We start from the raw sequence: 18,837 nt of genomic DNA, 5'->3' as shown, positions 1-18,837 counted from the left end.
GGAGATACTCGACCTTGCTTGAAAGACTGATTTGTTTGTATACATGAATTAGGTGAGACCCTAAAATGACCATGCTTTTACGGGAATGCAGACGGAAAGAACATAGGATTAACCACCACAACGACTAAATCGATGAAAAACATGCGACACATAGAATGTGTGCCACGCAGACCATGCTTTTACGGGAATGCAGACGGAAAGAACATAGGATTAACCACCACAACGACTAAATCGATGAAAAACATGCGACACATAGAATGTGTGCCACGCAGCATTGCTGTGCGCAACGCACAGTCATGCGTATGGCGTGGGAGTGTCGCGCCAGGCGCAACTTAATGTGCTTGGCGTACTACTCCCCTGATATGTTTTTTGGGGGATTTAATCGAGGTTTTGGCCAATTAACGATCTCTATTTTATTTTTTAGACGCAATTTTAGGAATGACGCATAGCAATGACAATTTACAAGATAATAACAGACAAGATTTCAATCACAAGCAAATGTCATGTAACATGCATGGATGCAAAAGTTCCAACCTAATAGTTCAATTTTAAGTTTGAAACTATGGTCATGTTTAGGTTAAGTATGAAAAGGATTCATGACTAAGAGATTAAATCCCACACTTACTACCTCTGCTTAAAGAGGTGGGGACGTGTAAGACGCACTCTAGTTCTCAAGTCAAGAACAAGAGAACAATGTCATGGTTGGGTACATTTGTTTATGACTGTTTATGCTAAAATTTATCACTTACGACGAAATTAAAGTTTGGGACGATTTAACCAGATTACGTCTAAGACAATGCAACAAACGAATGCAATGGGGATCAAAGGGGATGAACACACTAAAATGGTGACGCGAAAAACCCCAATAAAGATGGGTAAAAACTGCGGGTGGATGGAGATCCACCAATCTACTATGGTTCACTGTCTTTCTTAGTGAGTGACTGGCGTTACAAAAGTACTTTTCTCTCATATGTTCTTCCGATAATGTTACGTAAAAAATGACTAATGATCCTCTACCCTCTTTTGTATGCCTTTTTCCTTCCTTGGCTTTTTCTCAACAAATTCACTAATTATTACATTAAGTTCGGTCCTTCAATCATGGGAGATCTTCCTCATTCACGCTCCAACGTCATGATCCCTGCTCCTCAACGGCTGAATTTACGCCTCATTACACTCCTTCCTTATTTAGCTAAACCGTTACCACTTAATGCTCTGCTCCAGTCTCGCGTTCTTCGCTGCGTCTTTAAGTCATAGTTACTTCGTCATCATGTCAGATGGCATCATGTCATCGAGTCATCATGTCATCGCGTCAATGTCATCCTGTCAAAAAATTCAGGCATAAAAATGACTAAGATCTAACATTATCGCTCAGGAAGATTTTTGGAAGGACAAAGCGCAAACCTCTTGGGGGCGGCCTTACACATAGAACATGCACTAACGAGGAAAGGGAGATTGCCCTTATGGTGGCTTAAACAATACCATGCATATGCAAAACTGTAATATCATTCTAAAACATAAAAAGATTATGAATTGTATTTTTTGAGTTTCATCCACTTATTTAAAATAATTAATTTTTTGAATCCTCGCCTAGTGGAGTCGCCAAATTGTAGGAATGTTTTATTTCGCCTACGCGGGATGAGCACATATTTCACTATCTCATTGTAAAGGTTTTGTATCAAAAACGCTTTGAAGTCGCCAACAAGTCTTTAAAGGAAGACTCATAAACCTATTTGGATATTAGGAAATTTCAGGGACAGATAAGAGGCTTATCCGACGTAGATTTTTCATGACTCCATGGATGGTCAATGAACCACATATTAAGTTCAGGGGTGAGGGTACGAACATGGTCAAGAACCATGTTTCTCATTGCTGACCTCTACTTAATATCAATTTATGTCAATTTTTATGCAATAATATAACCATAAAATATTTTCATGCGCCCGAAAAAATAGTTTAGTCTATGTTAATTCAGGAAACACATAAATACTATTTTTTAGTGATACGTGATTAAGCAATCAAATTATTGGGAACCTAGCAGGTTGCTCAAATTATCTGATTAATATTAGAAAAGTTCTTTAGGTCTTTGATTAGCAAAAATAACATGTGGGGGTGATGAAAGCATTAACTTGACAGTCATGTATGCATATGAATAAATAAACAAGGAAAGAAAGGGTTAGAATGTACAAAAAAGAATGATTTTTATATTAAAAATCTACATCAAGAAAGAAATAATATAGTTAGTAACTTCAATACAAAATAATAGATTTATTCATGAACCCTCAAGATTATACTGTGTATTAGGTCTGCGAGATTGACAACCTTCGATACGAGCAATCGTGAAGCATGAAGGAAATATGTGTGTCTGAATGTATGTATGTATTTGTAGAGAAGTTTTGTACAGAGAATTCGTAGGTGTAGTAGTAAGTGTCGAAGTCGATGTGCTAAAGTGTGTAAATCGTATGGAAATTATATGAAATAAAATTGTCCTTTTAATTCGGAAATTACGCCTATTTATAAGAAAATAGAAAATGCACGTCACGCGTAGGGTCCCACCAGGTGCAGGCCCCGTGTGACGCACAATCACACGTATCAAACACACATTGTGCGTTTGACGCATCATGCCTAATAAGCTTCATGCACGTGGTACGCGCTTTAAAAAAGATAGAAAAGAAACTACGAGTCACGCAGAGGAGGGCGCCAGGCGCACGACTCTTTGTGACACATAATGCCACATGTCAGGTGCAAATGGGTGCACCTGACACAGGTGGACATTGGTGTGCCTAGCGCATGATGGTGCGCGCCAGGTGCACCACCTTGTTTTTTGACACGTATTGACAGCTCTTTTAGAAAACACACTAAAATGATTTTCTTTCATCTTTTGACTCCGAAATCCTATTTTAATTATGAAAGTGTCTTTGAAAATATTTATTTAATAAAATAAAATAATGAATAATGATGAATAATTAATTATAAGGCTTTCTCAAAGGACTGAGCTCAAAATGCAATTAATTGTCAGGAATAATTAATTAGGCTTAAAATGAGACTTTAACATTTTTCGAAATAGTTTTGTGATGGCTATATCCGAACTTCTCTTCTAATAGACCGCAGCAAAATACCTTATTCAATAAGTATTTCTATAAATGCGGAAGCTCAAGCGAACCATTACTTGGATCCCCCTTAAGCCTAATTTTAAGAGAATGAACATTTTACAACATGAACTATAAAAATTTACTTACAATATAATCATCTTAAAATTCATAATAAAAATATTAAAAATCCAAAATACACCATGGTATTTCAAATATTGTCCACCATGTTAACACATAACAAACATTACAATTCTTCAGAAAAGCATCTGGCATGAATACACAAGTCAACAAAGCTGAGTACTGAGTAAGGAAGTAGAATTTTAGGAAAATATTATGGTGGCTGAATCTAGTTTTTCTTTTACAATTAATTTATTTCGAAAAATCCTTCCCAAGAGAATAATAATATGCAACACATGCATCAAGTACCAACATCCTTGTGGCATTCTTCCTACAATTACAGTTCTCTCTATTAATTCAATATTGATATCAATCATTATCATTTAATCCTTATGGGGAAAGTGAACACGATTAAAGAGGGGTCACCACGACCGACTGTCTATAAACTATGGGGGTAGTCACCCTCCATTCACCATATATTTGCAAGACTTTCAGGATATGCCCCTAGCAGCAACGAGACACTACACTCGTTTGCAATTTTTAACTTAATAACAACAGCTACTAGACACCATACACGCCTGCAATTGTTGTTCATTACCGTTCACGACTACTTCTCCTTCTTTTAGGTGATCACATAAGCATATTGATAATTTCAATTCCTCTAAATCATTATCTAGAATAATTCGTAAGAAATGGACTTAGCTTCTTGAGGAAAGATTTATATAAGTGTAACTTCCAGAACGTTAATCACAATAGTATTTATTAGGAAACGATTTTGAAATAAATAATAATTATTATTATTATATGGATTCCTTATACAACATAAAGATTAAAATATTTGTGTTCATAAATGTAAGTCCTTCGATTATTATTCTTAGAGTTGTTAACATTGGGTGAGCAAACTATTATCATTTGATATTAGAAACTATGGCTTGGTAAGTAAAGATTTTAGAACATATGGTACGTTGTAGTTAAACTTGGTGAGAGGTTTATAAAATAAATACTACTTGAACATATCTTTCATTATAAAATTATTTTGAAAACTTATAATAAACAAATCAATCAAGTTCAATAAAGTTGTAGGAAGTAATTAAATAATTCATTGATAAAAGGAACTTATTACTCTTTTACCCAAATCATCCTTTAATATTTTAATTATTCAAAATGATAATTTTATCCTTAAAATGTTGTAACATTTCTTGAAAAATCTCGAATGTACCACAACTTCAATTATAACGGAAATTGTCCCGCAAAAATTGCGATTTTCCAGCAGAACATAAAATGAACATAACTTCCTCATACGAAATTCTGATTGGATGATTCTTATACATATCATGAGTATAATTTTAATACTAACAACTTTCATGAAAGAGCATTTTGGCCAAATATTTCCCAAAAAATGTCGGAAAACATATTTTAATAAACTGGTCCAAATTCTTACGAGAAGGTAGAAGTTTATGTTTCAATTTTTAATCTAGTTCACATGCACTTGACTTCTTCCATCAAGAATAACTTATCAATATTTTGACAGCAAAATCTGGCCCTTGATTCATTTATTAAGAAAACTTTTAAGAAAAATATACAAGAAAAATGTACAACCATTTACTAAGAAAAATATTATTTTTCAACTAGCAACTCATAACTCCATAATCAAATCAACAAGAACATATAATCATCCCCAAAAAAACATGCAAGAAAAACAAATCCATATAATCTCTATTATATAAGGGAATGGGGGAGCTATGGTGTCCCCCAATGAAGAGACTTTACGCCCCCTTTCCTTTCTAAATTACAAATTCACTTACAAATCAAGGGGGGTTTCAAACAAAAGTACTGGAAATAAAATTATAAAAATCACTCACAAGTCAACTAATTTCATAGAATTGCATAATTTACATTATACAAATCGCCCAAATGAGGAAACTTTACAAAAACTAAAAATTTCACTTACAAACTGCAACCAATACACTGCAACATCAATATACACTCACAAAAATATTCACGAAAATTTGACTTAAAAACAAAGTTCCTCTTCAAAATCTATGAGTGAGTGTACTTAATTCAAAAATAAATAAAAAATATAATATTAGAAATCATAAATAAATTCAATAAACTTTCTATTATGTTCACAAAATTAACTCTGAAAAGTAAAAAAAAAAAAAGACTGGTGACAAACTTACGTGACAAAGACTAAACTAATCAATTTTGCAACTAAAAACAATTATACTTCGTACGTCTCAAATTTTGACTCTTACTTATGTCGAAGAAAATCGAGTTTTTGTCTCGAAAAAATCCAAGCACACATCGCGTGCAAAAGATGCCAGTACTTATATATTTGAAGATACAACTTTTTTTTTTCCTAAAACCCACATGCATGCACATATATACAATAAAACTTTTACTCAAATCTCATTTCAAACCATAAAGAGAGTTAGTGACTTGTATATCTTAATCCCCTTTGCTCAACTCTTAGGGGGCGTTTGGTTCACCAAGGGGAAAGGAAAAGGGTTTAAGAAAGGGAAAAAGGGTGAATGGAAAGCCAAACCCTTAGATTTAGTAGGTTGTTTGGTTTAAAATGTCTAAGGGAAACCACCACCACCCCAAATTTTTACCACCACATATTTTCCCTCAACCACCCCCACCACAATTCGTCTTTTAATATCAACCACCTTTGCCACCGCCCTCTTCTCCGCTTCGCCGCCGTCGTCCCCCTCCCCTCTTCCGCGGCTGCCCTCCCATCCTCTCTACCTTCATTGACGTTGTCCTGAGCCCAGATGTGGTGGTCTGTTGGTGGCAGAGAAAGAGAGAAAAACTTCCGCCGGCGAACGAAGATCTGCACGCTGCTGCCACTCCTTTCGTCTTTGAACGCCGGCGGTTAATTTTCTCTCTCTCCTTACTTTCTCGTGTAGATCTAGTCTCGTGGGTGGTTTTTTTTGGTGGCGGTGGGTGGTTTTTTCGGTGGTGATGGGTGTGGGTGAGTTTTCATGGTTGATGGTATGGGTTTCGAGGGGGTGGTGAACAGATTCCGGCGGGTGGATTGGGGTGGTGCTTGCAGTCATGGTGGAGGGGTGACGGTGGTTGGGGTTGGGGTGTTGGCGGGTGGGTTGGGTCGATGCTGGTGGTCTTGGTGAAGGGAGTGACGGTGGTTGGCGGTTAGGTTGGGGTGGTGTTGGCAGTTAGGCTGGGGTGGTGTTGGTGGTCAACAAAGTGGTCAATGTTGTTTCAAGGTAAGGGTAAGTGAAACCTTGGGGTAGGGTGGGGAAAGGATGTAGAGGAGTTTGGGGGTAAGGGAAGGGTAAAGGGAATCATTGAATTGACAAATCAACTCACTTGATTCCCTTACCCTTTCCTAAGACCCTCTAACCAAACGCCCCCTTATTTCTTCCTCCAAAATGCAGTTTTCGTCCTTCTTATAATCCCAAAGTGTTCATATGAGTTAATTCATCTTAACTCAAGATATTAAAAACAAAACTTCCTCTTCCAAAGGAAAATTCAGCTTACTTTCACCTTTTTAGACTAGAGTTTAGGGGTATTTTTCCACTCATTCTTTAAAATTTTATTTGGTAATACCTAGTATACACATCAAGGAAAACAAAAGTGAGTTTACATGTAAGATTGGGTAGAAAAATAAGTGAGAAATTGAAGAGAGAAGGGAGGGTTCAATCTTAATTCTTCCTCTTTTTTTCTATATTTGCTACTTTTACTTTCCTATCCTCCTAACAGCTATAAAATTTATACCTCTTGAATTTATCCACTTGCATATTTTAAGTGAAAATTATCCCTCTTTTGTTTTTATTTTTTCCAAAAGGATATAAACTTGGCTCTCGTTTGTCCCACCAACCTCATATACTATTTTATAATCACCCTTTATAACTTCCTGAATACGTTTTTTACTATATTCCTAAAAACGATCTCATCTCACCAATTACCTAAATAATATTTTCTCCTGTAACTTCTCGACTAAAATAATAGAAATACATGTATACCAATCAAACAACTCCAAATATAGAAAAACAAATCTTAAACCATAAACAAATCCAAATATACCAATCTTTACTATCTACATGGTAATATAGAAAAAATATTAAAAGTAGAATGTTTGTTTTGTTGCGGTGGCTATTATAGCTCTAACCAAGGATCAGACCAATTAAGACCGCGATATGTTTAATCATCAAATTCTTAAATAGGGAGGCACGATTTTGTGTCTACACCTTCCCACCAGCTTCTGGGCGACGCAAATTCCTATTAGTGGTCATCGATTATTTAACCAAGTGGGTCGAAGCTGAGCCACTGGCCTCCATCACTAACAAGTAAGTACATTAATTAATTTGGAGAAACTTGATCACATGATTTGGAGTTCCTCGAGCTCTTGTATCAAACAACGACAACCAGTTTAACAGTAGTTTGACAAGGGAGTTCTCTGCCGTCAATCAACCATAGAATGGGCAGGCAGAGGCAACCAACAATGGCTTATAAAGGGTCTAAAGACTTTGCTCGACGGAGCCAAGGGATCTTGGATCGACGACTTATCCGACATTTTATGGTCTACTAAACAATAGTTAAGGAGGCAATTCAAACACCATTCAACTTAGTATAAGAGAACGAGACTGTGTTACTTGTCGAAGTATATCCCTCACCAAGGATCACCTTCTACGAACATGATCAAAATGATGAAGAGAAACGAGTTAACCTCGATCTACTTCCTGAGACTCGAGGCAACTCCATCCTCAAAGTCATCTCCTACAAACTCAAAATGACCAGACTCTTCAATAGAAGGGTGAAGCATCGACCCTTGAGGTCAACGACTGGGTATTGCATCAGCTCGAAGCCATGTGAAGGGAATGCCGACTCGGCAAGCTTCAACCCAACTGGGATGCGCCTTACAAGGTCAATAAGGTTGTTTGACTAGACACCTACGACCTAGTAGATCAAGAGGGTTGAGAGCTACTACGACCTTAGAATGCTAACAACTTGGGCAAGTTTTATGTTTTAAACACTATCATCGAAATTAGGGCAATAAACTATGTATGTTTTAGACTACTTATAAGATTGGCAGATTGTAAGTTGACTACCAACAATTTTCCAAAATAGAAACATACATTTCACATCTCTACCGAGTTAAATAGTTAGTTGAAACGAAGTAGTAAATTTCGAAGACATAAATAAAATGTCGAAAAAGAGGCCTCGAAAGTTCAAATTTCATTTCATTAATCAAAGGAAATACAAGTACAACTTATCAGAGCCACAAGCCTACAAATAAGAATCCCTCGAAGGAACCCCATCAACCTTGGTAGCAGACTCCCAAGATACAAAACCAAACATATTGAACCTTGGAAGATGCCAATTCCTGTGCCAATATTGCACGTGTTGAACCTGAAGTTTAATCCCCTCAGATGGACCTTCCATCATAGGTGTTAAGGTTTGGGATTCCTTAACCCTCAAAATTGCCGGTAGCGGAGACCTGGTCATCCTCCTTCGAGGCAACAACCTTATCCTCACCTCGAGGTGTGGCCACCTCCACCTTGGAGAGGGCTGCTACACCTTCCTCCACCACCGACCAAGCAAGGTCAGGGGCCACCTTCTCAATAATGTCATGAGCCTTCTTGAGGGCCTCTACATGGCCAACCTTAGAGACATCGAGGGAAGCATCCTCGAGGAAGATCATGTCGTTCTTTGACACCTTCAAGTTCTTGATGATGAGGTTTCTACATATAGTAGCCTTTGAGATGGCCTTATGAGCCCTCTTGTCGGCCTTCTCAGGTCGAACTTTCGCCTCCTTGCCCTCCTTCAAGGCTTAGCGGTGCCTCTTGCTGGCCGAGTCCCGTTGCTTGGTGAGGATCTTGATGGTATCCTCGAACTCGGCCGACTTTTGATCGAAGGACAACTGATCCTTCTTAATGGTGCCCTTAGCCTCAGAAAGCTTCAGCTTCGTGACGATAACCCAACTTCTTCAATGCATCGTCAATCAAGGTTCATTTCAAGACGATGATGGGCCATCGCAATGACCCGAATAGAAAGCTGTAAAGTAAGACAAGTCGATAAAAAAGGAGAAGGTACCGAGTTAAAAGTAAGAAGAATAAAGAAAAAGCACTATACCTTGACAAAGGCTGCCTTAAGGGCCTCGAGCTCCATACCTCCTAAGGCCAGACAGACCTTTTCATCGAATAGTGTCATCAATGAGCAAGACACCTTGTCGAACCTCTCCGACAAGTTCGCCCTCGATAGGGAAGTGAAGGGAGTAGGAGGGGACAAAGAAGAAGACTCTTTGACCTTTTCCCTATTTAGAGGGGTTTGAGTATATCCCATCTAGGGAGGATGAGGATATGCAATCTCCCCCTCGAGTTTCACCTCCAGCTTGACTTCCTCCTGCTGAACAGCAGCAATGGAAAGGATATTGGCAGGGGCCTTGGGGGCCAAAGAGAGCGAAATGCTCCTCTTCGAGGTATCCCCCTTGGCCGAAGTAGCCGCCGAGGGGTCCAGCATCCCCGAGGCGGCAAGGACGTCATTCGAGCTAGTCATGGTCAGCTATCGATGTTAGCCGCTCGTAGTGCTTCAAGTGTTATCAATCTCTGAGACGTGTTCACTCGATTTCGTAGAGAAAGGCGAAGGATCTCTCGAATAAACAAGAAAGGAATTGGAAAGTGATAATGAAATAAAATAAATTCTTTCGTACTTTTAATAAAACGGGAGGCAGCAATTCATGGTCACACCAACCCCCTCATGGGTCCCGACTAGAAGGTCGGCCCATTCGGAAAGGTGTCTCAGACTAAGAAATAGCAAAGGTCGCGTGTAGGTCACGAGACCCAATTCATCGGGAGTCATCCAATTAATCAAGGTTTCTCCTACACTTTGAAGACAATGAAGGCAAAAACAAAGCAATAACATCGAGAAAAGAATATCGAGCAACAATTTTATCGAGCAACAATTATATCGAGCAATAATAATATCAAGAGATAACAACGCTGGTGAAATAAAAGTTACTTTCATTCATCATAAAGAGATTGTTACATCCTAAAGCAAAAGCCAAGCGACTATACAAATATTATAAATGCAAGGACCAGTTTATTCAGAGTCACTCAGTGAGCAAGAGGTCTCCTCCTTGCTTGAAGACCCAAACCTAGTACCAAAGCCCTGATCATCAACGTCCACTTCTTGATCCTCCTCTCCATCATGCTAGTATTTGAGCTTATCATCACCTTAAGGTTCCACGAGATGACCACCAGCTACATTTTCCTGGAGAGAGCATCATTGTCAGAAGAAGTATATGATGTCGGCTCAACCTCGACCATGGTCGCGTACTCAGCCTCGATTGCAACCTAGTCAAACGAAGGATGTATCTTCATAAGGGCCTCTCACACCTTTTGGAGAGTCTCCCTCGTAGCTACATCAGCTGCCTGGAGCCCCATGTCAGTCGCCAAATCTATCCCAGCCTCAGGCTCTTGCCATTTAGCGATGATCTGATCCTTGGTCGAAGATGCCTAGGCCTTGACCTCCTAATATTGCCTTTTGACTAAATCTCTCTAACTCTGGGCATAGGAAACTTTCTGTTCCCACGAGGCCTCCTTCTTGGCAAAAGCCTTCTCCTGGTCAGCAATATCCCAGCGCAGATCCTCGAGTCCCATCTGGCCCTTCAGCACCAGCTCATTCTAAGCCACCACCTCCTCCTGATGTCTAAGAAAGTCAGCAGTATGGCGGTGACTCATGAATGTCATCATGATCGAACACTACATAAGAGATAAGAATGATAAGTTGAATCACTACTTAAACCAAAAGATACTAAAGAAAAAGAACTTACATCAATCCAGCATGTAACGCCTCGACCTCCTCGTGCTCGTCGAGTTCACTACACGCCTTAATATCAGGCTTGCTAAGAAATCGTCTCAACATCTTATTGACCCGGCCAACCTTATCCATACTAGATAACTCTATGAAGGGATTAGCAGGAGACTCAAATTCAACCACTCTCGATCTCTTCCTGATCAAAGTCTCACCAGGGGTATTCTGAACTCGAGGCTCCCCGATGAGGCCACCCTTATTCCAAACAGAACCCTTCACCCTTGAATTATCCTCGTTCTTGGCTCTTGAGAGGCCATAACAACACCAGCAACAACACCACGAGGGTGCCTATTCTTGATCGGATCCTACACAGAGTATCCAAGTTAATAACTCACAAACCTGAAACGATGGTAAAAGGGGGGTAGGTCACCGAACCTTGGGGGCCGGAGGAACCCTCACCTCTTTATCATGAGGTAAACCCTTTGGTTTACCATCAGGTGCCACTGCATGATCTCTGGGTCGAGCGTTAATTGCACAAATCGAGAGAAGAGTAAATATCAATTTTGAAAAATAATAAATAAACAAATATCCTAGAGGTTAACACCCTACCCCTGGGGTAAGCTGAACTCAAGCCAACCACCGAAAGGAATTACTTGAAACTAAGAACGTTGCTATTCTTAAGCTATTACGAAGGAGACGTCATGCGATCCTCATCTATTATTTGAGTGATCGTATGCCATTAGATAGCGATGACAGCCTTCATTTTGGAATTGACCTATTCATAGCCATATTTGGCCCTTCGACTTGGGGAATTAGTTGAAAATTTCAAGGTTCCCTTCGATATACAAACATAAACTCGAACCTTAATGTCTGCTAATTTAAAGGCATCGCTTCGACTATCCTATATTTAAGACGAGCTTAGAAGCTAAACTAACAACTTTCCTAGTACCATTTAGGATCCATCACGTCCAACCTCACCAAGTTTCGCCACAAACTTAAGGAAGGTGTAACCTCCATCATATCACAAATAGCAAAGAGACCCACCATCGTACCCACCATCGTGCCTACATTGTTAGTGTAACACTCTAAGGATCCTGCTAGGAAATATTGTCTTCTGTGTCATAGCCCGCAAGATTTTTCTTTGTTGTAGAATCGAAGTCCTACCCAAAAAGCCTCTGATAAGTTGAGGTGTCACCTCTATATAAATAAGGCTTTGTTCTACTCAACTTCTGATGTGGGATAGCCAATATCTTAGGCATATTCTCCCCTCCTTTTGCGTCCTCGTAGGCACTACAGGACATCGGAATGGTTCCTAGCTTTGATGCCATCTGTAACACTCTAAGGAGCCCAATATTAAATGTTGTCCTCTATGAACCCTAGCTCGTAAGGTTTTTCTTTGGTGCAGAATCAAAATCCTACCCAAAAGGCCTCTACTAGGTTAAGACTTTAGTTTAGGAATGGTTCCTCAACTTTCGATGTGTGATAACCAAGATCTTAGGAACATTGACCTCGAGAATTAAATATCACTTGGTCTAGTGGTTATGACTTTAGTTTATGAACTTGAGGTCACTTGATCAAAGCCTATACTACACAATTTCTAATTTTAGGGTGCCTAATATCTTGGCTATCTCACATCATCAGTTGAGGAGAATGAAGCCTTCTTTATATAGAGGTGGACACCTCAACCTAGTAGAGGCCATTTGGTTAGGGCTTAGGTTGTGCACCAAAGCAAAACCTTGCGGGTTAGGGCGAATAAAGGACAATATCTACTCATGGGCTCCGTAGAGTGTTATAGATGGTATCAGAGCAACCCTACGACCGTGTGTTGATCGTGTGCATAGTTAATCCAAGGTTAATCGCCTAGCGGGGGAGGATTATGAGGCTATATCACCGATTGCGATCGAATATGTGATTAGTTTCCAAGCTGAGGCTACCAACAAGTTGTTGTGGACGAATATGTGGAGTCCTTAGGCGCAACGAGGGTGTTGCAGTTCTCAAGTGGGGGTGTATGTAATACTCCTTATGATTACATTGAAGGGATTTAGCAGGCTATTTGTTCCATCAAGATGCATCTTTCTTTTAGGGAGCTCATTTCCTTAGTTACTCCATAGTTAAGCATGCTAGGTTGGGAGTAGTCCAGGGATGGGTAACCTCCAAGTAAATTTCTTGGTGTGCGCATGAGTAAGGACAAAATGCGCCGGAAGAACATATGTTGGTTATTAAGGACAGCTGTTATCCCTAGATGCGCATTGGTGACAATATACTCGGCCCCGGATGGGTCGGGTGTTCCAGTTAGGCATCAGTTGGCAGAGAGCAAGGTCGTAGGCCTTGAGTACCGAGACGATGAATGAGTGAATAAGGATTCGAAGGCCCAGCTCAAAATATGCCTTGTACACAACTATACATCCCATTGGTGGTTTACAAATTGACTCATTCTATTGACGAATGTACAACATGTAGGGGTTCTGTACCCAGTACTCGACACCAAGATCGTGAAGGTCGATGTCGAGGAGGTTCCTAAAAGGCCCTCGAACAAAGAAATGGGCAATCCCCTCCCCCCGTTGACCATGATCGTTGGCGTCGACCTCCAAACTTTTGTTGTCGCTTCTGTCAACTGTTACTACGTACTCGGTCAGAAGATGATCCAAAAAACTCATGACAACTCGAGGATGAGCCACTATGACATCATGAGAAGGCTTATTTATTGTTTCGACCCCTCCACGGATATCACTGATTTTCCCGAACTCGAACACAGGATGGCGTCGAAAAATCCTCGGAGAATCAGGCCTATCGTAAGCTACGGACACCCCATTTATTACAACCTCATCGAACAACGGCTCAAGAGAAGGAGGAGGGGTGCTAACTTAGACATAGGACTCCCATTATTTATGAAGGGATAACTAGGCCCTGACTGGTCCATTTATTGATAAGACTAAGAATTTAAAGGACAATAGAAGTCGTACCTTTGTCAATATAGCCTCTAAGTTCCTGGATTATGGCAGCAAAAGACTCTTGTTGAGTTTGTATAGCCTCGTCGAGAAATAGGTCTCCTCTGTAAAGAAAATGATAAAGGGTGTAACACCATGAAATTTCCTCCGAATTGTTTTCGCGCTTATTTGTCCCTTAGTTGATCTCTATTCACTAAAAGTCTAGTATTTTATTCTAAAAAGAGTTATATCGTATAAAGTATTTTTTTTTCTTTCTTGGTAAAATTATATTTGCTTAGTATATGTTATTGTTATGTTTATTTGGGGAAAATATTTTTTTAATGGTAGTTAAAATACGCATTAGTATACGTTTTATAATTTATCAACGTTGTCGCGAGTCTGTACCATCTATACTAATATATTAAAAGGCGTGCGTAAACCAGAAACGGTGCCACGTGGCGCTCTCCCTAGGGAGTTTTAGTTCATGTAATCCATGTACAATAAAAAAAAATTAGAAATTGCATAGTATAGGTTTTGATCCCGTGATCTCAAGTTCATGTACTAAAGTTTTAACCACTAGACCAAGTTGTATTTAGTGATATCATATCAAAGTACAATATTAATAAATGAAAATTTTCTTACCCGAGGCATAGCCCGTGCCTAATAACTAGTTTGTATAACGAAAAGGTGGAATGACTATGTATGGTGGTCGAAACTTTTGGTGTGGAAGGGGTCCATTTTCAGATTTCATTTCTTCTACCAGCCATTGAGATTTATTATAACATCCTGATGGGTTTTAAAATATACCGCAAGTGCACGGTGTCTGTTTGGCAGAAACTGGCAAATACGGGTCGATCCACAGGGAGAGGAGTTCTACAGATTTATGTTCAATTATCTAACTACTTCCAGAGAGGAAAAATAATTGAGGAATTAATAACTAAGCTAGAGTAAACTAGAACGCAGAAAAAGAGAATTTATCAAATAATTAAAAACCTAGGGCAATCGATCGGTCCACCATGCTTATACCAGTTTAATCAATATAATATAGTTCAACAATACTTGGATTGAGGTTCGAATAAATGAAGTATTTCGCTAATCCTTGGTCAGGCATTAACAACTACTAGATTAACATATGCCAGTACGGTCGCTCAAAATAATCAAATCTACCTATTGTAACAAGCCTCTAATGAATATGATCTTTGATTCTAATTCTTATTAGCTAAACATAACTCATGATATTGCGCAATTACATGAATTAAACAAGTATAACAAATCAATAGGAATTATTCTAATTCAATCCAATTATTGAAGAACATCAAACCACAATCAAAAAGGTATAAACATGGCTTCCCTCTCTAAACCCTAGAAATAGACTACTCACTCATGATGATATTGAAAACGATAAACATAATCAAAGTAAAAGAATTCATGAAATTAAACTAAGTAGAGAAGAATACCAAATGATTGAAGAACGATGGAAAAGGAAATCGACGATCTATATAATCTTCCAATGTAAAAGTTCAACAAAAGTAGAGAGAATAAACTAAGTGTTTGGCCCTAAAAAACGTAGAAAATCAGATAGGTTTAACGAAAATACTAAAAACCTATTTATACTAAATACAAAACCGGCTAAAAAAGCCCGAAAAATCGCGTCCTGAGAGTCCGCCCGGTCGGGCGACGGTGATCACAAACTTACGACGAAGGAAAAATTCCGCTCGGTCAACCGGGCGAGCTCGCCCGGTCGGGCGCGCAAGCGTTTTTCTTCGTCTGATCGCCCGATTGGCCGGGCGAAATAAAGGATGAAAAATCCTAAGTGTTGTAGTTCGCCCGGTCGACCGGGCGAATCCACCCGGTCGGGCGCGTAAGCAGTTCAAGCTTCCATTTCTGCAGCAGCTAAGTCCGAAGATTCGCCCGGTCGAGCCACACCGCCCGGTCGACCGGGCGGAATCTTTTCCTTAACTTTTTCTTCGTGGAATCCAACCGAAATGCTTGCGTGGTTTTCCGGATGCTCCTTGGACCATGTGTGAGTGCTAGACTTCCGTGTCGCGACTCAGATAAATGCACAAAGTGCCTAATCTGCAACAAAACCTGCAAAATACGACAAGAGCTCCAAACACATCAAATCCACAAGAAAAGAGCTCAAAAGAGCCCAAATCGACTATCAAAACTAAGGGGATTAGAGCAAATAATCGATGAATAATGAACACATCAAAATCCCCCAAGCTAACCTTTTGCTTGTCCCTAAGCAAAATCATGACATGAATAAGAATATGATTGCCTCACCCCTTCAAATATGAAAACAGAGATCAAAATTTTTTTATAAGGCTCACAAATCATTCAAGCAGGCACAATTCAAGTTCAACTGTTCAGATCACTCTAGTTACCAATCACCCAAATAACCAATCCAATGCAGCTGCCTTATATGACGTACAAATCTTGAAAAGGTACTCACTGGGGTGTCACTCCTCTCGACATTTTGTGGCAGGCAAAAGATGTGCCCGATCGCTCACCATCCCAACCATAATGACCCTTCCCACTCACACTCTCATGTGTTTAGAAAGGTGATAATGTCACTCAACCTAATCATGTCGACTCAAGTAGCGAACGTACTCTTTAACTTTGACAAACTGACCACATCAATCCGATAGACAATATAAGCGCAAGCTCAAGAGGACTTTTTCGGGGTTGTAATGGGTTAGGTATGGGTATGGATTATGTATGGAAAATGTGGTGGAGAAAACCAAGAATAGGGGAGCACAAGTTATTAGAAGTATCCACCTGGATATAGCCGATAATAGTTTCCCAATTCTATAAATCACCAAATTTGCAATGAACTCATTCTAGGAACAGCGTGATTGAAATTTTTTTTTCTTTGCAAGCACTTGGAAAAGAAAGAATTTTTAATTTTCTTGTTCGTTTCTTCTTTTTCAATCTTTCTTTTTCTTTCTTTGCATTTTTTTCAATCCCATAATCACATGTATTTCATTTTGCTCATTCTTTTCTTTTTCTCAATTTTTGTACCTTAAGACAATCGTTTCCATCCAAAGTAACTCATAAAAACTATCTCGGATGCTAACTCAACCATATGTCCCCCAAGCTAGGCTTGGGTTAGTATCAAAACAGAGGTCATGGGCATGTAATGAGGTTAAGTAACATGAAACAGTCATTAGACTCAGCAGGGTAAGGAGGATAAAAGTATATCATGAAAATCACTTTAAGGCTCAAAAAGCAGACAAAAGAACGCCTCTATCACAGCAATTGCCACAAGTCATCAGATCTCAATGCGTACGATGTCAAAGTCAAGATCAGTCAGCTAATGAGGAACTAACACACAAGAAAAACAGAATGGATATAGAAATGAATCCATTGGCAAAAATGAATCCTCACAGTCTAACCAGATCAAGTATGCAGTCAAGATAAGCGCTTTATTATCAAAACTCATTGAGGGTCATGGCCTTTAGAGTTCACATTCCGCATCACAATCACAAGTACCCAACTATCCAGATAAAGAGCCCAAATACATTTTCAAAGAATATCATGGGGCACAGGGAAGCGATCATATCAATCCAGTCAATTCGTATTTTTGGTATTTTTTTCAGCAATATATGTTTTTTTTTTTGTTTTTAAAGCAATGAAACTAAACTATAACAAACACACTAACTAAACTGACTACACTAAAAAGCAATAAAAAGAGAGGGTGTACTTACAGCAAATCTCCCCCAAGCTGAACTCGGCAATGACCTCATTGCAGCAAGAGGGAAGAAGAGAGGACTCATGTCTCATCGTCAGACATATCAGCAGTAAAACCGCCTCCAGAAGTACCTGCAGCACCAAAAACAGCATTGCCAAAGGCATCCTCCCCCATGTGGTCAGTGGGGTCAGGTACGTGTGGCGTATACCAAGACGGATGGGTATGGTCGTGGGCGATAAGCCCCTGGTGGTAGTAGTCATGTAGATGGGGTAGAGGGCATGGTGCATGTCGGACTCCACGGTGGTCAACCGTGTGTCCAAGGAGGTCAGGTGGGTCTGAATGGTGGCCTGACCCAACTCAAGAACGGCCCATCTGTGAGGTAAGGGACTGCTGTCCCTGCTCGATGCGAGTAAGGGCGGCCATCATAGGGTCCTACAGGAGCGGAGGAAAGGCTTCACGCCGACTGCCTATGGTAGGTCCTCAAAGGGTCGTCGAGCAATGGGTCCGACCCCGCAAAGGAAGTAGGTACGAACCTACACCAGGCTCAAGGCGGGTCTGGGCGGTCAGGAAGAAGGATGGACTCCTTCTTGGCAATGTACCACCTAAACTTGTTGCGGCCGACTGGGCAGTGATCCACTTGGCATTGATCATGTAATCGATGTAATCTCTGCAGGGCCAACTACTGCATTGTTAACGTCAGGCACAAAACCAAAGTGAACAGCAATAGCAGTTATAAGTCCACCTACAACAATAGGTTGTCCCTGACACTACCATCCTCAAATTGGGCAGGCAAGCTAGTGGCGGTCCGTTTGAGCTGGGAGACAAACAAATATAGCAGACATAAAGCATAAGTCAATGCTCGGGAAACAAATAGCTCCCCATCAGAAAAATCTCCTGTTTTTGACAGGAGTGGGACTCAGCTCGCCCAAAAAGTGTGCATCCCAGAAATCGCTGCAAGTAGCGAAGACTGGGAAGGTGCAAATGATCGGCAGACATATGTTGGGTGTTGACCTCATCTTCACCCGTAAAGGCCGTCCAAAGTGTGTTTATGCGAAGTTCTGGGGGGTGACGATGTTCCCCAGTTAGGGGTAGGCCAAAGATAGCAGCTAGTTGGCTCAATGTTAATTCCCTATCCTCATTCATGAGGCGAAAATGAAGCACCTGATTTTTATTCCCTACTTCTAGGGAACTCAGAAATTCGAGGGTTAGGTGCCTATAGGTCCAGAAAAACATGCCA

The sequence above is a fragment of the Beta vulgaris genome, chromosome 4, assembly GCF_026745355.1.
Source record: "Beta vulgaris subsp. vulgaris cultivar EL10 chromosome 4, EL10.2, whole genome shotgun sequence".
Lineage (NCBI taxonomy): Eukaryota > Viridiplantae > Streptophyta > Magnoliopsida > Caryophyllales > Amaranthaceae > Beta > Beta vulgaris.
This window is presented reverse-complemented; position numbering follows the sequence as displayed.